General features: G+C 39.1%; 2 protein-coding genes across 4 annotated transcripts in view; one reads left to right on the forward strand and one right to left on the reverse strand.

Moving 5' to 3' along the window:
- The window catches only part of LOC137251963 (dnaJ homolog subfamily B member 13), a 478,991-nt gene that overhangs the window by 297,386 nt on the left and 155,222 nt on the right, over window positions 1-26,383 (reverse strand). The window lies entirely within an intron of this gene.
- Spindly (spindle apparatus coiled-coil protein 1 spindly) overlaps window positions 1-26,383 on the forward strand; it is a 451,900-nt gene that overhangs the window by 14,924 nt on the left and 410,593 nt on the right. The gene's annotated exons all lie outside the window — the stretch shown is intronic.

The following is a 26,383-nucleotide window of genomic DNA, read 5'->3' on the forward strand; positions in this document are numbered from 1 at the left end:
ACACAAATTTTCCCTATAATAGAAAATAGTTCTAGTAAAAATGGACGGGATCGGTTAAAGACCACGCAACTTAGCTATAAAACAAGTTTAAAAGCGTCGTAGACCAGAATAATAAGCTATAACTTAGCAAAATTTTGAACCAATGATACTTCACTTATCAAGTTTTATTGTAAGAGGAAATGGGGAAACATTTTTTTTTACACCCGAACTTAGCACTTTTCATTGTTTTCACAGTTCTTAGTGTTTAGCTGACCGGGATGTTAATTAAAAGTCGATGTCAGAGCTCCTTAATTGTTAGGAAACTTTCTAAATGTCTCAAATTGTGGGCCACCTAGCGGAGTTTGTTGTTGTTGCTGTTGTAGTGATAGGAACACTCCCCGAAAACGCTGGGTAGTGTTATCGATGTTGAAGGTCCTTTGCCGGATGTAGATCCGGTATATTCCGGTAACAAGCACCATTAAGGTACTAGCTCGACCATGTCGGGGACGATTTCGTACGACCACATAAAACCTTCTAGGTCATAACGCCCTCCCACCACCTAGATCCACGAAGAACTTGGGTTTGCCAGAGCCTCGGCTCTTAAAGAAAGGATTCCTTACGGGTAGGTGAGGTTGACAATTGGGTTGGAGAAGCTATATATTGCGCTGGCAATACCGTGAAAGGTTTGCGCTACACAACCCCTTGAATCCATTTGGTATTTTAGTCGCCTCTTACGGCAGGCCTACTTGTCGCGGGTATATTCTAAGCCCCATAATCCGCTGAGGGTTGTATTTTTTGTAATGTATCATCTTCGGGTTCGGTACTGTGATCCAGAGTTGATGCTCTTTTTACTGGCAAGTTTTTTCAATATTCGTCACTACATTTCCCAATTTTGTACGAATTTTCTGAATATCTTCATTCGTAAGCAACCCAGCGAATTTTTCCCTTTCATGTTGCAAGGGCATTGGGTTCTGAGCTGTGCTTCATGTTTAAGGTGAATGCTCGCGCTCGCATAGGTTTTTTGTCACTTGTCAAAAACTGTTCGAACTATAAATTATTAAATCCGACTATTAATAATTCCGTAAAATATCATTTGGAATGAGTTCAAGCAGCTATATTTCTCGTCGCCATGTAGCGGGTAGGAGCGCAGTCTATGGGTAATTAGGAGGAGTGCATCTCATTACATTACTAATACCAGAGGTAACCAAATCCGATTAGTATACTTCCTCCTGTGACTGCAAGTACCTTAATTCAAGGGATTGAGGTTCCCGTGTCAATGAAGGTTGATAATTGCCTTGTATTGTACTCTAATCGGTCTTCTCCGATGCAAAGCAACGCCGGTGATATAAAAGCTTTACCCACGCAAAGAAACTCTGCGGGCGAGTGACCAACCAACAGTTTCTGGCTAACAATTGGGCATATAATGAGTCAGCACAATTAAAAATTTAAGAAACTGGCCTAGCAAGGATGAGAGCCATATCCAACACAAACTACTCATCTACGTACGTGACACGGACAAATACAGAGATTACAATGATTTTGATGATTTGAACTTCCAGAACACCCCCGCCATAATTGACGAAGTCCGAAGAGGAGACGTTTCTAGCTTCCATTCAGGAGACTATTATTATATTCGCGTCTCGGCATTCAACCAGTAGCAGGTCCACCACCAAAAATAGTGCACTTACTTCTAAAGTGAATGAGGAAGAAGAAACCCATAAACTAAAAAACAGCGACGCCGAAGGCAGATTCAAATATATCCCTTACTATAAAAGGATGTACATCTTCACTACGAAAGTTTTCGAAAGGTGCAACCGACTCCTCAACACAAAATGCATACTGATCCATAATGCTTATCGGACGAAGTCGAAGAAGCCCAAACAAGAGAGGGTGGAAGAAACATTAAGGCGACATTTGCCACGGATCACCTGTAAGTTGCTGTTGTAGATGTTAAGAGCCGCTCGCCCAGTCATTCAACCATACATGTCGGAAAAGACGACAACAATCCAATTCGGAGCGTACCTTAATAATATCCGAAAAATTACTATCCGGGGACTATTTTTGCGGTTGCAGCGATAACAACAAAAATTTAATAGAACCATGTGTTGATCGAATCCGGTTTTCGAAGCTTTGAAACTTTAGAGAATTGGTATTTTGCCGGATATGAATCCGGTATGCTCCGGTTCGACCTACTGTCGGAGGATTGCATGGGAGGGTGCGAGGTATGCATTTTTCCAGATAGTCTAGATGCACTCATGGCACTTAGCTCCCCATAACTTCGTGTGAGGCTGTAAGCCGCTGCAAGATGTCGCTTCGTGCTGCAGCTACATTGAGGGTGGCTAATTGGCAGACGAACTTTAAAAGTAAGACATTGCTGGATGCTGCGTAAGCGGTCGAGATGCATCATCCACTCACATCAATCCCAACTAACATACATAGCAGTTTCAAAGAGATAGCGGTCTCGACCTGCTCTTCTCATACACCTGCAAGACAACCTAGCAAACAAGACCGACTTACGACAGTAGAAGAACACAGGACCTGCTAAATAAATGAAGGAACTAATCCTTAGGATTACTGCAACAATTACGAGACACTGGTCATTTGGCCTGCATGCTGAGATAATGGTGATCCCTTTCAACAGCTTTTGAAGGAACTGGGACGAGGAAAGCAGCAAAGAAAAAGTCACGTGCTATCTGTGCGAATGCCATTCTTTAGCATACACTAGGTTTCGCGGGTAGTTAAAAACTGTCGAAGCTTCAGGAAGTTGCTAAAAGCTCCGATGTTGTAGCGATAAGGACACTCCATGAAGGTTTTGTGGAGTATTATCGATGTTGATGGTCCATTGCGAGATATCGATCCGGTATGTTCCGGTAACAAGCACAATTAAGGTACTAGACTGACCATGCGGAGCTTGGGGTCGCCAGAGCCTCGTCTCCTCTGAACCTACGTGTGTGGGTGGGGTTGACAATTTGACTAGAAGCTATGAATTGCACTTATCAACCGCTTGATTCCCTAAATGCTCCGTGAAAGATAGCAGCAGGTTTATTAACAGAAATGGTTTGAACAGAGCACGGACTAGCCCTAATAGAAAGAGCAACAATTCGTTATAGGAGAAAGCGCATCTAAATGGGGCACCGTGCTCTACTCGGGCTCGGGTCCTTAGTAGCCGGACAGCACTGCAATCAGCCAATCAACATGCTGCGGTATTAGCACCTTCTCATATTTGCCAGACTGCCTCGAGAACTTTGTTTAACTCTTCGAACCCTTTGAATCTGTGGGTTTTAGTCTCCTCATCCGATCGTCATACCCATCGCCTGAATATTGTAAGCCCCTTAATTCGCTGGTAGCATCAAACCAAATCATTTGATTTGAAGTGGGGAGGAGGTAGTAGCTGAATGTAATGGATCCATATTCTCTCCTGAATATCTTAGTTTCGCTTTTTTGCGCTTCATAAACAATAATGACCATTCACCATTTGCCTTGTTTATGATCGAGCGCAAACATTTGTCAAGGTGGGGGTGCAGCAACCCCTTTAGTTGCCCCTTCCAGCATTATACGCCCATGTGTATATTGCATACAAGTGGTAGTGAAATGGAATGGAAGAAGGGTTCATACGAACATTTATCAATACCAATGTGATAAGCGTCACTGGACGCGTACGTAAATACGTTTTCTGAGGTAAGCAGTCTGCAGTGCGTATACGCAACTTCGAATTCGAAATTGAATTTATGGCAATTTGAATATGTAATACATAAATATTTGGAATGGGGGGGATGTTTGAATATTTATTTGCGACAAAATATGATAAACGGCATGTGTTACGGTATAACAACAACAACAGCGGCAGTAGTTCCAGCAAAATAAAAACGAACAAGTAAGGAAGGCTAAGTTCGGGTGCAACCGAACATTACATAGAGCTTTGGAGACAAAATTTTTTTTTTCATGGATACATACAAATGGTAATACTAAAAAGTGGAGCAACTTGCCTTTGCTATCTTTCTTCGGCTATCAATTCGTTTTATTTTAATATTATTTTAAATATGAAAATATGGTTAAATTTGAACGCATTTCCTTATCATTTTTTTTAAATCACCCCTGAAATTTTTTTTGAAACGCTCCTAATTATGAGTTCGATAAGAGTCCGAAATTGTAGACGATGGGTAATATTCGATTTTCCTCCATCCTTTGGCAAATAAGGCAAAATCACCAAGTAGAAAAATGAACCTAGCGTAACCCTGGAATGTGTTTGTATGACGTGCCATTAAATGAAAGATGTTAATGAGTATTTTAAAAGGGAGTTAGTTCTATAGGTGGACGCTTTTTCGAGATTTCGCATAAAGGTGGACCAGGGGTGACTCTATAATGTGTTTGTACGATATGGGTATCAAATTAAAGGTATTAATGAGGGTTTTAAAAGGGAGTGGCCCTTAATTGTATATGTGAGGGCGTCTTCGAGATATCGACCAAAATGTGGACCAGGGTTACCAGAACATCATGTGTCGGGCGCCGCTAATCTATTTGTATATGTAATGCTACGAACAGTATTCCTGCCATGATACCAAGGGCTTTTGATTTCGCCCTGCAGAACTTTTCCATTTTTTTATACTTAATATGGTAGGTGTCACACCCATTTTACAAAGTTTTTTCTAAAGTTATATTTTGCGTCAAAAAACCAATCAATCACAATGTTTCATCCCTTTTTCGTATTTGGTATAGAATTATGGCATTTCTTAAATTTTTCGAAATTTTCGATATCGAAAAAGTGGGCGTGGTCATAATTGGATTTCGCCCCTTTTTAATACCAAGATAAAGTGAGTTCAGATAAGTACGTGAACTAAGTTTAGTAAAGATATATCGATTTTTGCTCAAGTTATCGTGTTAACGGCCGAGCGGAAGGACAGACAGTCGACTGTGTATAAAAACTGGGCGTGCCTTTAACCGATTTCGCCCATTTTCACAGTTATCGTTATAGAATTTATGCCCATACTAAATTTCGCAAGGATTGGTAAATTTTTGTTCGACTTATGGCATTGAAAGTATTCTAAACAAATTAAAAGAAAAAGGGCGGAGCCACGCCCATTTTGAAATTTTCTTTTATTTTTGAATTTTGTTGCACCATATCATTACTGGAGTTGAATGTTGTCATAATTTATTTATATACTCTAAAGATATACAATTTTTTGTTAAAATTTGACTTTTAAATTTTTTCTTTAAATGTGGGCGTGGTCGTTCTCCGATTTTGCTAATTTTTATTAAGCATACATATAGTTATAGGAGTAACGTTCCTGCCAAATTTCATCATGATATCTTCAACGACTGTTAAATTACAGCTTGCAAAACTTTTAAATTACATTCTTTTAAAAGTGGGTGGTGCCACGCCCATTTTCCAAAATTTTACTAATTTTCTATTCTGCGTCATAAGGTCAACCCAACGTACCAAATTTCATCGCTTTATCCGTCTTTGGTAATGAATTATCGCACTTTTTCGGGTTTTCGAAATTTTCGGTTTCGTTCCTTTTAAATATCGTTCTGAGATGAGTGCCCAGGAACTTACATACCAAATTTCATTAAGATACCTCCAAATTTACTCAAGTTAACGCGTTCATGGACAGAGATATGTGAGCTCTGCTCAGCCGAGTATAAAATAATAAACAAGAACGTGGAAGAAGTTGGGAACGTTGAATTTGAAAGTATGTACATGGGAATATTTAGTTTTTATATGTAGATATGGTTGCATATGCATAATAATAAACAAATATTTATGTTATAATACACTTTGGCGACGATTTGAGAATGCCACATATGCCACAGCGCAACTAACGATGGGCGACAAAATTCTGCAAGTCTAGAGCCAAGAGCTTGTCCTTCGTCGTATTTTTGTTCTAGCAAAAGCCTAAAGTTGTGCGGCAGCCAAAATGCAAATATGGCATTTGACGTGGTAAATATTTCTTGGTTTTGCAAAAAAAAAAAAAAAAAACTCTCATACTTCGTATGTTGTAAACGGCAATCGAAGCATCTAAAAACAATAGCGCAACAACAACATGCTCGTACTTCTAAGTGACACAGGATATGTGTGCGTTTGCGTTTTGAACAGTCGTAATTCAATTTCCGTTTCCGCAATTTAGCAGAAAAACACAAGCTCATACAACAACAACAAGCAGGTCTAAGTATATTGTGTTATGAAGTCTGATGCTGCACTCTTTGGTATTGTCGTTGTTTTTTGTTTTGTCGACATTTTCCACCTTTTGCACTTTCCAGCTTTCTGAAATAAATCAGTAAAATGCTGTCAAACCAAAACAAAGTAGACATTGGTGTATTTGTGTTTGTAATACACAAGAATATACCGCTTACGTATGCACTTGAAGGGGGTGGTTGGGGCAACAAAAAAAAATTAAATTGTGTATCGAATACAATCAGCACGCTCCGTCGAGGTAAGGATATCAAATTAGTGACCAGGTAGAATGAAAAAGAAAGAAAAGGATTGTGTTCGGCTATGCCGAAGATTTTATGTCTTTCATAAATGGAGCTTAACAATAATTCGATGAAATTTCAAAAATGCATTAAATGTGAACCATCAGTTGCATGGGATATATATTTTGTATATGACCGATCTTGAAAAATTTTTTAGACAATATTTGGTGCCTCATATGTTGTTGTTGTGGTGTTGTTGTAGCGATAAGGACACTCCCTGAAAGACTTTGGGAGTGTTATCGATGTTGATGATCTTTTGCAGGATGAAGATCCGATACGTTTCGGTAACCATTTAGGTACTAGCCCGACCATCTGGGAAACGATTTGGTATGAACCCGTGAAACCTTCTAGGCCATCCTGCTCTCCCACACCCTAAATCCATGAGGAACTTGGAGTCGCCAGAACCTGAGCTGTTAAAGAAACAGGATTCGTCACGGGTAGGTGAGGTTGACCATTGGGTTGGGGAAGCTATATATTGCGCTGGCAACTTCTTGAAATGGTTGCGCTACACAACCAATTGAATCATTTCGATATTTTAGTCACCGCTTACGACAGCCATACCTGTTGCGGGTATATTCTAAGCGCCTAACCCGCTGGGGTTGGTGCCTTATATGTAAGTCTTCTGTGAGATTTCTGGCTTCAAGCTTTTGAAATGCGAAAAAAATGACGAAAACCCTCTTATCCGAAAATTCGGTTGTATTGCAGATATACATATGCAATTATGGTGCGCTCCTGGCGGTTTAGACAAATGATTATTCGGACACCCAAATTTATCCGCTTACCAAATTTCATCAAGATATCAGCCGTGTTGGTAGCATGCTTGCAAATGTTATTCGGAGTCGGCATAAAACATGTAGGTCCCGTCGCTCGGCCCAAAATCTCTAAGAAGGTTATCGCGCCTAGTACTAGTTTTTTTAATTTTTTTCTAAGAAATTGAGGGACCTGTTTGCGTTTAAATAGACAGGTAGACGGACACGGCTTAATCCATTCAGCTCGTTCCCGATCATTTTAGTATACTTATTGGTGGGTCTATCTCATTTCCTTTAAAGACTTAAAGATTTAAAAATTCGAAAAAAAACTTAATATACATAAGCACCATTTAATTTTCAAGGACGGTATAAAGAGGATGGGAGAGGAGACGAACCGAAACCGGGCAGAAACTATATAACTATAACCGAGGACGACGGCGTACCCAAATCTAAAACGTAAGCGAGCCGAATTCAGGTAGAAACTGGGGACAAATCAGACCCGAAACCCAAATTGTACGGAGATCGAAACCTGAATCAGAATCGAAACCTAAGCCGCACAGAAAGAGGACCTAAAATCTAAACTGAAACAGAAAGCGACATAGAAACCAGACCGAAACCGTAACCAGGAGTAAGGGATCCGGAGCGGGATAGAAATCGGTAGCAAGATCAGAACCGCAAGCGTACTGAGACCTTAATCGAAATTGCACAGAAGCCGAGCTGCGCTGTAATCAAACCTCTAACCGGGACCATTGCAGAGCGGAAACCTAGACCGCCACTAAAACCGAAGCAGCAGCCTAAATTTGGAACTAAGGCGGAATAGCTAACCAAACCGAAGCCGCGATAAAAACCAGACAAATCCGCGATGGAATAAAAATAAAATTAATACAAGGCACGATATACTTGCGAGGAGATTTTGGCAGAGTTTCTCTTCAAATGTGCGCCGTCTTCTTTTTACTGAACTTTCGCTGAGAAGCTTTTCATAGCAGAAAAGCACCAACCATTTGTTGAAATCAAAATCTTCATTGGATCCCACGCCTCGCGAAGGTTGGAAGAGGTAAATTTCAGCAACATTATCCTCCCTCAAAGGCAGCACCTGTGGCAAAGACAAAAAAAGCTAATAGCTACCTGTTAAGTAATTGGTCAGTAGCTCGTATGCTACGCGACTCCGATATGGTCGAAGAGCGTAAAAGAGAAACCAATTTGCGGAAGCTGCAGCCTTGACACAGCGTTCCGAACTGCTACAGTATGTCTTCTTATGATGTCAGAACATCACCTGCACAAACCTAATGATGAACAAACAGGTTCCGTCAAATACTTAAAAATCTGGGCATCCTAACAGACAACTTATTGATGAGGCCACATCTTCCAGGTATATAAAAGGACATCTCTACAAGCACTATGAAGATATCCAGCGCATTGGAACTGTAGTATTTGAACCTGATGAGCATAAGCAAGCCCTATGCCGATAAATCTCCGGCGAACCCTATTCTCAATGTCAAATACCCGAAACTCGCAGTGGATAAAAGCAGTCTTCCCAGGCAGTCGAGCGTCACTGCGGCTGACAACTTTGATTTGGATACTGTAAAAGGTTAAAACTCTTATTTATCCCGAATCAACACCTACATACGCAATCTGTGTAGGGCATGTTATGCGTCTCAATATGACACCAGCTATATTATCAATTGCAATGTTGAACCAACACGTGGTTACTCTTTCGTTAAACCCCGTTTAAACTGCACTTCCGTTTGAAGATATCGATGAGAATGTATGAATGCTCGCTTCTATAAGATGGGGCGAAGCGCTGCCATAAGAAGAAAAACTAGAAGAAGTTCTACCAGAAGCTCTTTTACCACCGCAACCCAGAGTACAGGATCCGCGTGCCTATCCCCTCTCACATGTGGCCACTTCCCACTGTACTGCGACAATTCTATTATACAAAAGGTTGCTAATAAATTCAACCGGAGCCCTCTCGACTGCTACATTGTTCAACGCTACTTCAATGTGGAGAGCAGCACCCAGAGAATAACTTTTTTGCTCTAAGGACCGTCTATTTTCTTTCAAATCGAGTGGAGAGCTGCTTCCGTTGGCCTGCTGGATGCGAGAAACCCCCGAGGGCTGCAGATTAATGGGCTGCTTCCATGATTTTAGGAGAAATGACGAGAGACTGATTGATCTTAAGTCCTAAAGGGATACCTGAGAGCTCTTACCAGCCTTTATAGTAAAAGTATGCTTAACGAGTTCAGTATATAGCGCCATTCAAGGCAATTCATGTAAATAATGGCCAATCAGTGGCAAAAAATATCCAAGAAATCTGGAAGCTGCGCAGGAATAACGCCAACCGGGCCCGGAGGTTGAACTGGCCGGTCAATAAAGACTTAAAATAGACTGTATGTATCCATAGTGTTACCATAACTTGTTTGGCGACCAAACGGAAGAACCCCAATCAGGTGCCAGGACATATGTTATAGAATAACCCCATCCTCTTGGCAAATACTGGAAGTTTTCTAGCACTTAGCTTAGTTGCTGCGTCGAGATGGGGCAACTCTGCCGCCCCTAATATCTATCATGCCCGGAAACTTGAATGGTTTGAAAGAATTTCCAGTCCGCACAAATTGGACTTCTTGCAGGGAAGTCAGCAGCCGCTAGCGCTACAGGTAGAAGTTCTTGCGCAGCTGGAACATCAGAAAAATGATTATCCAACAGAAGCTTAAGAGATTTCTCGCTACTCAAGGTCTCTCATATACCTCAGGTATCCCAGCTGACAGGATTCTGAGATAACTTTGTCCTGAGCTTCGAGAATTCATTACAGCCAACCACGTTTTCGCTTAAGTTTCTATACAAATCTTGCTTGACTAGACTTATTCAATACTTATAAATGTGCAAATTCACCTTATAGAGCTCCCAGTCTTCGAAAAGTTCACTCCTGGCTCCATTCAAGAGGCGCTTATTGAAAGTTCTAAGGTCGGAAAGAGATTCCGATCGACAAGGGGACCTCCTATAAGTTTTCATCGTGCCGGAATGTCGAAAGGTGCGGTTGCATGCCGATGTGAAGTTTTAAAGCTAAAAACAATTGCATTGTTTTATTACCTTATTTAATCTTCCTTCACTCACTTCCTAGCATCCAGCTACACTCCTTTTACAACAATAACTTTTCAGCTGCTCCTATGAATTGTAAAATATTTCCTGCGGTTGTTTGTTGAATAATTAGAAGTGTCCGCGCATCATTCATTTTCGTTTACAAACAAAGAACAAAAATTAAGCGCAGAACTTTGTCCTATTCATTATAAGTATGTTGAGCCACAAAATTAACTACCTGCAAATTTAATTGACTAAAAGCGTACAAAAGCCAAACAAACAACTTTAACACCAACGATTACGCGGTGCTTGAATGGCGCCGCTAACAAAATTTAGACTTTCTACAGTGAAAAAAATTAATTAGGAAATTATTAATAAAGGGATGGAAATTTGTCTTGGCTACCTTGGACGGCGTACGATGTCCGTTGTTGTTGTTGTTCTAGTATGATCACATGAAACCATACCCCCCTCCACCCCTAGGTCCATGAGAAGCTTGGGGTCGGCAGAGCCTCGGCTAGTAAAGTAACAAGATTCACCACGGGTATGTGAGGTTTCTAACTCGGTTCGAGAAGTTATACTTTTCGCCGGAAACACCTTGAAAGAGTTGCGTTACACAACCACTTGAATCAATAAGGTATTTTGGCGAATGTTGACATCACTAGGCTAGTTAATAATCACGCAACAACAAAAACATGAAGCAGCCACTCTTATGTGATTGTACAAATTAAAGCTAGCCACACCTATGTACAAGGCAACGAAGAGATACCTCACACACACAGATGTAGTCATCAGCCGAAGTTGTTACTCACACATACACACGCATACATGTAGCTCAATTACCAACCAGGAGATACAGCAGTTCTAGAAGGCGAAACGTCTATACTTTAGTAGAGATATGCGAATGAAACAACGGAGAGTATAAAAGCAGCGCTAGCTGAGTAATCATGATTTAAACACGCTATCAGTTGCGAAGTAAAGTATAATTGTGAAGTATAATTGTACTACTCCCAAAGTAGTCTAATAAAGGCCTTTTTGCAATACAGAATATTGGAGTGATTTGTTCAATTGTTTAGCGATTCGAACGTTAGCAGAAGGTTTCAAATAAGCGAAATTGCCCAACTTTCGTTACAGTATTTTAGTCGCCTCTTACGACAAGCATACTTAAAAAAATAAAAATAAATGTAAGGCGCGATAACCTCCGAAGAGATCTAAGGCCGAGCTTCTCTTCCAATTTGCGTCGTGCTCCTCTTGATTTTTCCTTACTTGTTTTATGCCGACTCCGAACGGCATCTGCAAGGCAGATGAGTTTTCACTGAGAGCTTTTCATGGCAGAAATACAATCGGAGCGCTTGCCAGACACTGCCGAGGGGCGACCCCGCTTAGAAAAATTTTCTTCTAATTGAAAAATCTTATTTCTAAAATTTTGATGTTGCTTTGCCCGGGAGTTGAACCCAGGGCATACGGTGTGATAGGCGGAGCACGCTACCATCACACCACGGTAGCCGCAAGCATACTTGCCGCGAGTATATTCTAAGCCCCCTACCCGTTGGTCCGTATTTCTAGGAATAAATGAATTTTCAAGGAAGAAATTGCATCGAGTGGTTAATTGGCAGAGGGTAGTTATTTCAGTGGAAAACGTTTATTCCAAAACACATTTTCCAGCAGAAGGTAATCAATTTACTGCTGCTGCTGGTTTATTCAGAACTCAATTACGAAGTGTTTTTATACTCAGCGTGCTTTGCACACAGAGTATATTAACTATGATTGGATAACTGTTGGTTGTACAGGTATGAAGGAATAGAGATAGATATAGACTTCGATATATCAAAATCATGCGCCCTACATACAAACCCTCCTCAAGAGTCAGGTTGGAGGTTTGCAAGACTCGCAGCGCCATTGAGCTCTATATTTCTTTGCCGCTGATTTCAGGTTTTGTGGGTCCGTTTCTAGCTCCCCTGGTCGTAGCGTTTTATGGTTATTTATCCACTTCCAACACCTCCGCATCAGCGTCTATGCCATCGTCACTTGCTGTTACCTTAAGATTATACAAATATTTGTGTACCTCATGCGCTATTTGTCTTAACAAATGGTTTACTGCCTGCGCTCCAGGATGTTTTCCCAAATTGTAAGTGCAACACATTCCTCGATTCCTTACTCATTTGAAAGGTGTAGTGCTGGCCCCTCTCACGTGAGTCCAAAAATGCGAAGTGCCTTCCAATCCCGTATTCAGGCTTTGACGCTGCAATATTTTTAGCGTGTGCTCCGGTTTTACTACACGTGGTATCTAAATCTTGGCCTTTGGTATCGTAGAGTTTCGTGCTCTATCCACCATCCTCAAACTTTCGCCTTCTTGCCTTTGAAGGTCTGAAGCAATTCTGTGCAGCCATTCTAAAGTCGTGTTATTGGTGTAGATTATCAGCTTAACCCCATTGTTGTCTTGTAGCGTTTTACTTGATTCAGCTCCCATTCTACGGATCTCCACTTTTCGGTAAACATCTGCCAATTGGAGTTGCTGAAATCGAGTAGTATTGTCTCGGCATTAGATCTTCCGGCATCACAGAGTAAGCGGGAGTCTGGTCGTTACCTCCCTTCAGCTTATTAATCTTTTCGTCTTTTCTTCTTATAATCTAGCTCCACGAGAAACTACTCTACATACAATTTATTATTGTACAATCAAATTATTTTTTACAGTGCCTTAACATAAACTAAAACTATTTGTTATTTGTTTGTAGGATGCTCACCATGAAAGTGAGAAAAGTTACAAAAGCAGAAAACCGCCGTTAGAACCGCAGAAAAAGTAACCTCCTGAAAACTACTGACTTTTGGCCGTACAAAATTGTAAACATACAACTAAATATGTAGTAACGCTTCAAAAATATTTACCAAAAAAAAAAAATTAAGCACAAGGTAGTGAAGCGGCTTACAAGCGCCATAAATTTAAATTTTGGCATTTACCAAAAAAAAAAAACATGACCAAATGAAGAGGCTGAGTAGAATGCCGGCTGTTTCCGTCAGAGAGAGTTTCAAAACTGAAAGTAGTGAAGGTAGGAATGTAGGCGGTAAGTTTGTGAAATTTGCACCAAACTGGACATACTACATTACATAAGTATGTAGATATGTATGAACATAGCTTGAATACAAATATGTATCCTGTATCTGCAGAAGGATGACTAGAAGTTGAGGTATGAAGTACATGCACCAGCGACAGCAGCTTTGTTCTGTTGTCTACTACCTTGATGAAGTTTCCGATGAGCACTGCATAAATGTGGTTGTGTAAATGTTGTTATATAGATTTCCGCCAGTTAGACTCTAGCAAATACAAAAAAAGTAGAAGAATACAAGTAAGGAAGACTAAGTTCGGGTGTAACCGAACATTACATACTCAGCTGAGAACTTTGGAGACAAAATAAAGGAAAATCACCATTTAGGAAAATGAACCTGGGGTAACGCTGGAATGTGTTTGTACGATATGGGTATCAAATTAAAGGTATTAATGAGGGTTTTAAAAGGCAGTGGACCTTAGTTGTATATGTTAAGGCGTTTTCGAGATATCGACCAAAATGTGGATCAGGGTGACCCAGAACATCATCTGTCGGATACCGCTAATTTATTTATATATGTAATACCACGAAGAGTATTCATGCCATGATTCCAACGGCTTTTGATTTCGCCCTGCAAAACTTTTTCATTTTCTTCGACTTAATATGGTAGTTTTTTCTAAAGTTATATTTTGCGTCAAAAAACCAATCCAATCGCAATGTTCCATCCCTTTTTTCGTATTTGGTATAGAATTATGACATTTTTTTAATTTTTCGAAATTTTCGATATCGAAAAAGTGGGCGTGGTCATAGTCGTTTCCCACATTTTTATACTCAGTTGAGCAGAGCTCACAGAGTATATTAAGTTTGATTGGATAACGGTTGGTTGTACATATATAAAGGAATAGAGATAGATATAGACTTCCATATATCAAAATAATCAGGATCGAAAAAAAATTTGATTGAGCCATGTCCGTCCGTCCGTTAACACGATAACTTGAGTAAATTTTGAGGTATCTTGATAAAATTTGGTATGTAGGTTCCTGAGCACTCATCGCAGATCGCTATTAAAAATGAACGATATCGGACTATAACCACGCCCACTTTTTCGATATCGCAAATTTCGAATAACGGAAAAAGTGCGATAATTCATTACAAAAGACAGCCAAAGATGAGTTGAACTTATGACGCAGAATAGAAAATTAGTAAAATTTTGGACAATGGGCATGGCACCGCCCACTTTTAAAAGAAGGTATTTTAAAAGTTTTGCAAGCTGTAATTTGGCAGTCGTTGAAGATATAATGATGAAATTTGGCAGGAACGTTACTCCTATTACTATATGTACGCTTAATAAAAATTAGCAAAATCGGAGAAGGACCACGCCCACTTTAAAAAAAAAAATTTTTTAAAGTAAAATTTTAACAAAAAATTTAATAATTTTACAGTATATAAGTAAATTATGCCAACATTCAACTCCAGTAATGATATGTTGCAACAAAATACAAAAATAAAAGAAAATTTCAAAATGGGCGTGGCTCCGCCCTTTTTCATTTAATTTGTCTAGGATACTTTTAACGCCATAATTCGAACAAAAATTAACCAATCCTTTTGAAATTTGGTAGGGGCATAGATTTTATGACGTTATCTGTTTTCTGTGAAAATGGGCGAAATCGGTTGATGCCACGCCCAGTTTTTATACACAGTCGTCCGTCTGTCCTTCCGCATGGCCGTTAACACGATAACTTGAGCAAAAATCGACATATCTTTAATGAACTTAGTTCACGTGCTTACTTGAACCCACTCTATCTTGGTATGAAAAATTAACGAAATCCGACTAATGCCACAATTCTATACCAAATACGAAAAAAGGGATGAAACATGGTAAGGTAATTGGATTATTTTATTGACGCGAAATATAACTTTAGAAAAAACTTTATAAAATGGTTGTGACACCTACCATATTAAGTAGAAGAAAATGAAAAAGTTCTGCAGGGCGAAATCAAAAGCCCCTGAAATCTTGGCAGGAATACTGTTCGTGGTATTACATATATAAATAAATTAGCGGTATCCAACAGATTATGTTCTGGGTCATCCTGGTCCACATTTTGGTCGATATCTGGAAAACGCCTTCACACCACTCCCTTTTAAAACTCTCATTAATACCTTTAATTTGATACCCATATCTTACAAACTCATTCTAGAGTCACCCCTGGTCCACCTTTATGGCGATATTTCGAAACGGCGTCCACCTATAGAACTAAGGCCCACTCCCTTTTAAAATACTCATTATCACCTTTCGTTTGATGTCCATATTGTACAAACAAATTCTAGGGTCACCCCTGGTCCACCTTTATGGCGATATCTCGAAACGGCGTCCACCTATGGAACTAAGGATTACTCCCTTTTAAAATATTCATTAACACCTTTCTTTTGATACCCATATTGTACAAACAAATTCTAGGGTCACCCCTGGTCCACCTTTATGGCGATATCTCGAAACGGCGTCCACCTATGGAACTAAGGATTACTCCCTTTTAAAATACTCATTAACACCTTTCATTTGATACCCATATCGTACAAACGCATTCTAGAGTCACCCCTGGTCCACCTTTATGGCGATATCTCGAAAAGGCGACCACCTATACAACAACCACCACTCCCTTTGAAAACCCTCATTAATACCTTTAATTTGATACCCATATCGTACAAACACATTCTAGAGTCACCCCTGGTCCACCTTTGTGGCGATATTTCGAAACGGCATCCACCTATAGAACTAAGACCCACTCCCTTTTAAAATACTCATTAACACCATTCGTTTGATGTCCATATTGTACAAACAATTTCTAGGGTCACCCCTGGTCCACCTTTGTGGCGATATCTCGAAACGGCGTCCACCTATGGAACTAAGGATTACTCCCTTTTAAAATACTCATTAACACCATTCGTTTGATGCCCATATTGTGCAAACAATTTCTAGGGTCACCCCTGGTCCACCTTTGTGGCGATATCTCGAAACGGCGTCCACCTATGGAACTAAGGATTACTCCCTTTTAAAATACTCATTAACACCATTCGTTTGATGCCCATATTGTACAAACAAATTCTAGGGTCACCCCTGATCCACCTTTATGGCTATATCCCTAAATGGCGTCCACCTATAGAACTATGGCCCACTCCCTCATAAAATACTCTTTAATGCCTTTCATTTGATACACATTCCAGGGTTTCCCTCGGTTCATTTTCCTACATGGTTATTTTCCCTTATGTTGTCACCATAGCTCTCAGCTGAGTATGTAATGTTCGGTTACACCCGAACTTAGCCTTCCTTAATTGTTAATACCAAGATAAAGTAAGTTCAGATAAGTACGTGAACTAAGTTTAGCAAAGATATATCGAATTTTGTTCAAGTTATCGTATTAACGGCCGAGCGGAAGGACAGACGGTCGACTGTGTATAAAACTGCGGGTGGCTTCAACCAATTTCGCCTATTTTCACAGAAAACAGTTATCGTCATAGGAACTATGCCCTTATCAAATTTCACAAGGATTGGTAAATTTTTGTTCGACTAATGGCATTAAAAGTATTCTAGACAAATTAAATTAAAAAGGGCGGATCCACGCCCATTTTGTTTTATTTTTGTATTTTGTTGCACCATATCATTACTGGAATTGAATGTTGACATAATTTACTTATATACTGTAAAGATACTAAATTTTTTGTTAAAATTTGACTTAAATTTTTTTTTTTTTAAAGTGGGCGTGGTAGTTCTCCGATTTTGCTACTTATTATTAAGCAGACGTATAGTAATATGAGTAACGTTCCTGCCAAATTTCATCATGATATCTTCAACGACTGCCAAATCACAGCTTGCAAAAGTTTTAAATTACCTTCTTTTAAAAGTGGGCGGTGCCACGCCCATTGTCCAAAATTTTACTAATTTTCTATTCTGCGTCATAAGCTCAACTCATCTACCAAGTTTCGTCGCTTTATCTGTCTTTTGTGATGAATTATCGCACTTTTTCGGTTTTTCGAAATATTCGATATCGAAAAAGTGGGCGTGGTTATAGTCCGATATCGTTAATTTTAAATAGCGATCTGAGATGAGTGCTCAGGAACCTACGTACCAAATTTCATCAAGATACCTCAAAATTTACTCAAGTTATCGTGTTTACGGGCAGGCGGACGGACGGACGGACATGGCTAAATGAATTTCTTTTTTCGCCCAGATCATTTTGATATATAGAAGTCAATATCTATCTCAGTTAGTTTGTGCAGTTACGGGGTACCGTTATGCGAACAAAATTAATATACTCTGTGAGCTCTGCTCAGCTGAGTATAAGAATATATATTCAAATACAGTTTCAGAAACAGCAAATAACGTGAGATCGTAGACGAAGTTTTCATATGAGCGGAGGTATTCAATGAAGACACCAGTAGAGTTGGTTGTGCTAGGTGAGTGGGGATTATAAGTGGGAGGATGGATACTCGGCTTTATTTTGCAAAAAATGGATAGAGTGAGTCTTACGGAGTGTTGGCTTAAATTTTTGAAATTTGGTAATACGGGGACTTTTTCTTGCCCATTCCAGCCAAATTATCTCTTAAATAAATGTATTTTAAAGTTAACAATACTTTTCCGTTTTTTTAATGTGTGCCTCTCGATTTGCATGTGGATATTATTTGTTAGAAAAGTTCGAATGGAATGGCTGACATAAGTTTAAAAAGTTTAACTCGAATAGTTGAGTACGTTGTCTTTCTGTAAAATATTGAATTTATTCAAGCTGTTTAGTTTACCTCGAAATAGAGTTATAAATGTCTTCGACTTTATCCGTTGAATGTTAGACATTATTTAAAAGGAGGGAGGAGAAGGCAAGGGTAAGAGATGCCGAAACATTGCCGAAATAAAAAGAAAATGAACACGAAAACAAAGCAGTTGGGAATTGTTCTCTATCTGGTAAAGATCTCGAAACGGTCTCCAAATTATCCTCAAATCTTTACAACATCATACCAGAGGACAATCAAAATTATCTATAATTATAGAAATCATCCAGAAATAGTGCAAAAATACGACAGTATTAACGAAATAATTAAGAAATAATATCGAAATTAACCAAATACAATTCAGAAACAATCCAGAAATCCAAAATTTCCTAATTTCCTTGAAATGGTTGTTGTTGTTGTTGTAGCAGTGCTTCGCCCCACCTAATAGCTGCGAGCGATCACAAATTGTCATCAATATCCTCTAACGGGAGTCCAAGGAAACTTGCTGGGTGGACCATAATGAGAGGGGTGTTAGAGGCGTTGGTTCCACATTACAATTAAAGAGATGGTTGGTGTCATATGGGGACACATTGCAAGCGAGGCATACATTTTGTATGTCGGGGTTGATTCTGTATAGGTAAGAGTTTAGCCTGTTACAGTATCCAGAACGAAGTTGAGCTAGAGTGACTCGCGTTTCCCTGGGGAGTATGCGTTCCTTTTCCGCAAGTTTGGGTACTGTTATTTGAGTACTGGATTCACCGGGCAATTCCTGGCATAAAGGTTCGACGCCTGTTTGTGAAGTTCACTGAGGATCTGCTTGTGTTTTTTTGCTTCATACGGCTTAGTTCTCAGGTGCCGTATTTCCTCATGTTGCTTACCGAGATGACTCCTTAAGCCCCTAGGCGGCGTTGGCTCATCAATCAGATATCTGTTGGGATGCCCAGGTTTCTTGGTATTCAACAGGAACTGTTTGGTTAGCATCTCATTTCTCTCCCTGGTGGGGAGTATTCTCGCCTCATTATGTAGATGGTGTTCTGGGGACATAAGAAGACAGCCCGTGGCGATTCTGAGAGCAGTATTTTGGCAGGCCTGCAGCTTCTTCCAGTGGGTAGTTTTTAGGCTTGGCGACCATATAGGGGACGCGTAGCATGCAATCGGCTGGCCAATTGCTTTGTATGTGTTAATGAGCGTTTCTTTTTCTTTTCCCCAAGTACTGCCAGCAAGAGATTTGAGGATTTTATTACGACCCTGGATTTTCGGTACAATTGCGGCTGCATGCTCACCAAAATGTAGATCCTGATCAAACATCACACCCAAGATTTTTGGGTGTAGCACAGTCGGTAGCGTAGGGCCATCTACGTGGATATTCAAAATGGTCGACATTTGGGAAGTCCATGTTGTAAATAAGGTCGCGGAGGATTTAGTCGGTGATAATGCCAGGTTTCGCGAGGTGAAAAAACTGGAGAGATCAGGGTGGTAGCCGTTTATTCTGTTGCAAAGCTCATCTATCTGTGGGCCTGGGCCTGTGGCCATTATTGTGCAGTCATCGGCGTAGGAATCGATAGTAACTCCTTTTGGTGGCGAAGGTAGCTTTGATAATGTAGAAATTAAACAAGAGTGGGGTTAGGACACCACCCTGTGGCGCCCTTGTTTAATCCTTCTTGGTTTTGATGTTTCGTTTCTAAATTGCACCGATGCCTGCCGATCACCCAGATCCAAGGAAGAATCGAACCCAATCCTTAAAATGGTCTGAAATAATCTTGTAATGATCTCAAAAATACTTGAAACTAATCCTGAGCGTAATCCAAAAAAAAGGTTGCCGAAATAGTCCTTAAAGCAATACCGAAGTTCTACCGAAATTGTCTCAATATGATCTCCAGAAATGTTTTCTGATAGACGTTCAAATGGTTCCATCAAATCGCATCAAAATAGTCTAGAATTTATTTGAATAAAGCACCGCAATTATTCGAAGTTGGTCTGAAGGTAATCGCGCAGTGATCACATTCTCACATTTTGACTGCGGTTTCAAAAACGCGATCTGTCTGAAAACTTTTGACTAAAGCCCTATTTCAGAGTTTGTTTTAAAAACTCTCTTAAAAATAATTAAATGCAAGGCGCGATAGCCTTCGACTTGGCGGGACAGGGCACATGTTTTATGCCGAATCTGAGCGGCATCTGCAAAGCAAATGAGTTTTCACTGAGAAGCTTTTCATGGCCAAAATACACTCGGAGCGCTTGCCAAATCACTGCCGAGGGGCGACTCCGCTTGGAAAGACATTTGTCTTTGATTGTGGCACTGATGTTAAGGGTTTCTTTCCTTGATCTAATTAGTATGTCCTCTGTACTCCTACTATAATAATTGGGCTAGGTTTGCTTGCAGGTGTTCGAGGAGCACAGCTGAATACCGCTAACTTCTTGAATCTGCCATATCTGTTTCATTTGTTTGATATAAGTAGATGATGCATCTCGACCTATGCAGCATATTGCCTTTTCAAGTTTGTCTGCCTTTTTGTTGCCCTCAATGTTCCCGTAACCAGGTACCCACATAAGAGTAGTGTTTGCGAAATAATCTGCGGCTTGAAGCAAACTTTTGCAGTTTCTGACGGCCTTAGACTTAGCGATGGGGAGTTGAGCGCCTTTTCTTTCCTGTCCTCTACTTTTCTTTCCTTTCAATTCCTTTCCTCACCCCTTCCATTCCTTTCCTTTTCTTTCGTTTCGTTTCCTTTCCTTTTCTTTCTTTTCGTTTCGTTTCCTTTCCTTTCCTTTCTTTTCCTTTACTTTCATTTCCCTCTCCTTCCTTCACTTTCCTTTCCTTTCTTTTCCCTTCCATTTCATTCTTTTCCTTTCCTTTGTTTCCTTTCTTTCATTTCCTTTCCTTTTCTTTCCTTTCAATTCCTTTCCTTTCCTTTAATTTCCTTTCCTTTCCATTCCTTTCCTTTCTTTTCTTTTCCTTTATTTTCCTTTCCTTTCCTTTCCTTTCCTTTCCTTTCCTTTCCTTTCCTTTCCTTTCCTTTCCTTTCCTTTCCTTTCTTTCCTTTCCATTCCTTTCCTTTCTTTTCCTTTTCTTTTGTTTTCTTTTTTTCTTTTCTTTTCTTTTCTTTTCTTTTCTTTTCTTTTCTTTTCTTTTCTTTTCTTTTCTTTTCTTTTCTTTTCTTTTCTTTTCTTCCCTTCCCTTTCATTTCCTTTCCATTCCTTCCTTTCCTTTTCTTTTCTTTTTTTTCTTTTCTTTTCTTCCCTTCCCTTTCATTTCCTTTCCATTCCTTCCTTTCCCTTTTCTTTTCTTTTTTTTCTTTTCTTTTCTTTTCTTTTCTTTTCTTTTCTTTTCTTTTCTTTTCTTTCCTTCCTTTTACTTGCCTTTCCTTTCCTGTCCTTTCCTTTTACTTTCCTTTCCTGCCTTTCCTTTCCTTCCCTTTCCTTTCCTTTCCTTTCCTTTCCTTTCCATTCCTCTCCCATCTCCGAAAAATTAAAAGAGAGCAGTCTACATACATTTAATATGCAAACTAGACGTGAGCTCATGCTTCCGGAAAAAGTTTATATCATTAGCATCCCACAATACTGGGTTAGAACAACGAGTTCCACCTTGTTGTTTGGTGTTTACAATTAAATTAAATTGCCTGCAGTTAAAAACACTTCACAAATTAAATACCGTGCTGAGCATAAACAAACCACAAACAAAGGCGCCTTTTACTCTATGGTAGCTAAATATTTGAGTGCCGCAGGTTAAACGAAATTAGTTATGGCGATGCTCAAAATGGCTCATTTGATGAAGTCATAAAAGCGGATGGCAGCCACCCATTTTTCGGCTAGAATGATAAATAGAACAAGCAAAAAATATAAAGCTACAACAAACTCACCGGTCATGTGATAATTCACATGTGATATTTGAATATGTATTTTTGTATGTGTGATTGAAAATAAGCAATTGACGCGTACGAGAGCTCCACTTTCCTTTCGAGCCGAAATGAAGGGTTGATTTGAGTCAAAACATTTGAATGAACGCGTGAGGGTGTGTGTGTTCCTTTATGAGTGTAGCTGCTGTAAAATGGAGTAAAAATATTTGCATACTTCGCAAGATGAAAGCGCTATTACCCCCACACGCCCATACCAGCACACAAACACAACTCCAATCCAACTCCATTTTATCTGCTTTCGTTATGCTAAATGGCAATCATTATCACAGACAAAGCTACTGATGGTGTTGTTAAAGCCCCCTGGGCGTTTGTTTGTGGGGCGTATACTTGTACCGTTATGAGCTGGGCAATTTGCTTACGATTATAACGGTATTTGCATTGTATTTAAAAGTATTTAAACATGTTTTTGCTTATGCTGTAGGAGATTGAGTAACAGATTTTGCGTGAGTGGGTGTAGCGAGAAGAGATTGATAGCTTCAGTGGATGGACTGATTGTAGACGCATACGGTTACATACCTAGATATATATTTACATAATAATAGATGCATAAAAAGGCGTCAATTTATGGCTTAGCCTAACATCCCTGCAAAAAATGCCATTAGTCTAGGATGAGTCCGGGATGAGTCGCAAATGAGTATGCGACTAATGCCAGTTTTGATCCATTCCACTGTTCCCTTTTGTTTGAGCATGCAGAGACCAATTGTATCCATTTATACCCGAAGAGAAACGATAGGACCAATCCCCTTTGTACGCATATGGGAACGAATGAAGGCTAATCTCTTTTCAAATCAAAAAGTGTTAGCTTTCGTATGGTACGAGGTTATGTACATTTTAAACGTAATATTAACTGATTTCTGATAGGAGTTCTACAGTTAGATCGTTGCGCAAATTTCTGGTAAAGCTACGCACTCATTCAGTCTATGTGTGGTTCACACGGACCATCCAACCTAAGAAATTATGGTTTGGTTTTTTTCTAAGTACTTATATTCCAAATAACTTCTTTGCCAAGTTTTCCATCACGGTCTTCCATTTGCTTCCTTCACAGTTTATATCTGCACTCATCTTCCCACGTTTACATTCTGGATTCTCCCGTATCGTGACCAAAGATGTTGAGACATCAAAAATTTAATCTGTTTGCAATGTCTTGTGTTTTCATATTTATATACTGATCACATTTTAATGGCCAGATACTGTACAATAATTGCACTCAGGAAATTCATTTATTCATTTAAATTTTCCCACAATTATCCCTGTAAAAAATATTGCGCATGTGTGGCCTAGAGCTCGAAAATTCTTCTTAATATAACTTTTGAAAGGCCGGAAATAAAAACAACAATTATTCCTTCAATATTAGCTCTACATATTGATGTAAAATATGGATTAGGACACATTTTTCTCATAATGCCAGACAAATATCAACATTTTGCTTACTAACCCTCTTTAACCTTTTTTTATTCATTTTCACTTACTACTTTTAATTGTTACAAATGAAATACTGATTTGCAGCTACCAATATTTTCGCACAACTTTCGCCCTATAATAATCGAATAATCGATAACTGTGACAGCATCGCATTTCAGTGTTTCTTAAATCGTTCTCTAATCAAATTGTAACCAAGTACTCTGACCTAGTTTTCGATGAGAGATGCACCAAAGAACAACTTTACAGTTCTAACGTTAGATACTGTGCTCGCTGGGATGGTGGTACCGTGCTCCGCCAAACACACTGAAGACCTTGCGTTAAAGTCCCGCGCAAGGCAACATCAACAACTAAGAAAAACGTTGCATCAATTATAAAACAAGTTCTGCAAAGCGGGGTGGCCCCTTGGCAGTAGTTTTGCAAATAATCCGAGTGTACTTCTGTCGGCATTAAACATGTAGGTCCCGGCCTTCCTATTTATAGGAAAAACAAAAAAGAAGCACAACGTAAAACTTTCCATATTCATAACGCCCAATTCGTAAACATGTTTTGTTTTAACCATAGATATACATACATATATATACTGGCATTTTTTATTGGTGCCTTAACCTGAAATATGTGATAACTTCGTCAAATAGAAAATGTAAAAAATTTCGAAACGAAAAATATCCGTGAGTTATGCTGGCTCGAGGTCAGGTGTAATAAAACACAAGAAGTTCTTGTATAACCGATATATTTCGATTACCTGCGGTAATCGTCCTCAGGGTAACTATTAACAATAAAAAACAACATGAAAATTATAATGAAACAATATATCACAAATAATAATAATTTTTCTTTAAAAAACTAATTACATACATTTATATCACTTTTACACTGTCTGACGTGGAGTATTATACTGTTTATTTTTTGTCAACAAGTGTCTGCATGACTGTGCAGTATTATCAATATTTGTTTTGTAGTTAATTCGTATGTTTGAAGGTGTGTTAACGATATGTAACATTTCTAATGTGTACCTCTTCTTCCATTTCTCTTCTTTCTCAATAACTGAAGCGTCGTCGAAGTTCGGACTGTGATAACTGCTGGCACAGTGGGCCATAAGAGCTGTTTTATGGTTGTTAGTAGAATTACATTGTTTATAATCAGATTTGTGTTGGTACTGTCGAGTTTTTAATTTTGCTTTGGTTGTGCACACATAAATCTTATTGCACGATTCTTTATCATTACCTTTGCAAGGAATTTTATATACAACATTGCTTTTTTCGGTGTTTGGTATTTTTGATTTTGTTTTATTGAAAATATGTTTTAGAGTGTTTATTGGTTTATGGGCAATTTTTGTTTCTTCGCTATTATATCAATCTGATTTGGCAAGTCGCTCTGATAAACCAGGTACGTAAACAACAGATTTAAATATTTCTGTGGTTTTTGGTATAAGATCTCGGTTTGTTGATCGCTTTCTTCTTATTAAAATTTTTATAATATTCTCTGGAAAATAATTATCTCTTAATAGTAATTTAATTCCTTCTATAATTTCTTTGTGGTATGTGTCGTCCGATATTTGTAGCATTCGTATTATACAGCCCGTTGCTGTATTGATAATCATCGTCTTTGGGTGTTTGGAGTTAAAATTGATGATGCGTCCTGATGATATTGATTTCTTATACCACTTTAATTTAATTTTATTGCCTGCTCTTATTACAAGTGAGTCCAGGTAGGGTAATTTTCCAACTTCTTCGAATTCGGTAGTCAATTTTATATGTCGATCAAAGGAATTTAATACGTCAAGTGTTTTGTACCTCGGTTTCTTTTACTATCGCTAAAATGTCATCAACATATTTTGCTACAAATCTTGGCTTTTGTACTAGCTTTTCAATGCTATTTTCCAAGGCTAACAGCAAAATTAAAGTAAAAACAAGTAAGGAAGGCTCAGTTGAGAGCTATGGAGACAAAATAAGGAAAATCAACATGTACGAAAATGAACCTAGGGTAACCCTGGAATGTGGTTGTATGACATGTGTATCAAATGGAAGGTATTAAAGAGTATTTTAAGAGAGAGTAGGCCATAGTTCTATGGATGGACGCCATTTAGGGATATCGCCATAAAGGTGGACCAGGGCTGACTCTAGAATGTGTTTGTACGATATGGGTATCAAACGAAAGGTGTTACTGAGCATTTAAGAGGGAGTGGTTTTTAGGTTTATAGGTGGACGCCTTTTCGAGATATCGCCATTAGGGTGGGCCAGGGGTGACTCTAGAATGTTTGTACGATATGGGTATCAAACGAAAGGTGTTACTGAGCATTTTAAGAGGGAGTGGGCATTAGGTCTATAGGTGGACGCCTTTTCGAGATATCGCCATTAGGGTGGACCAGGGGTGACTCTAGAATGTTTGTACGATATGGGTATCAAACGAAAGGTGTTACTGAGCATTTTAAGAGGGAGTGGGCATTAGGTCTATAGGTGGACGCCTTTTCGAGATATCGCCATTAGGGTGGGCCAGGGGTGACTCTAGAATGTGTTTGTACGATATGGATATCAAATTAAAGGTATTAATGAGGGTTTTAAAAGCGAGTGGCCCTTAGATGTATATGTGAAGGCGTTTTCGCGATATCGACCAAAATGTGGACCAGGGTGATCCAGAAAATCATCTGTCGGGTACTGCTAATTTATTTATATATGCCATACCACGAACAGTATTCCTGCCAAGATTCCAAGGGCTGTTGATTTCGCCTTGTAGAACTTTTTCATTTTCTTCTACTTAATATGGTAGCTGTCACACCCATTTTACAAAGTTTTTTCTAAAGTTATATTTTGCGTCAATAAACCAATCCAATTACCATGTTTCATCCCTTTTTTCCGTATTTGGTATAGAATTATGGCATTTTTTTCATTTTTCGTAATTTTCGATATCGATAAAGTGGGCGTAGTTATAGTCGGATTTCGGCCATTTTTTATACCAAGATAAAGTGAGTTCAGGTAAG

The sequence above is a fragment of the Eurosta solidaginis genome, chromosome 5 (genome assembly GCF_040869045.1).
Source record: "Eurosta solidaginis isolate ZX-2024a chromosome 5, ASM4086904v1, whole genome shotgun sequence".
In the NCBI taxonomy this organism is placed as follows: Eukaryota; Metazoa; Arthropoda; class Insecta; order Diptera; family Tephritidae; genus Eurosta; species Eurosta solidaginis.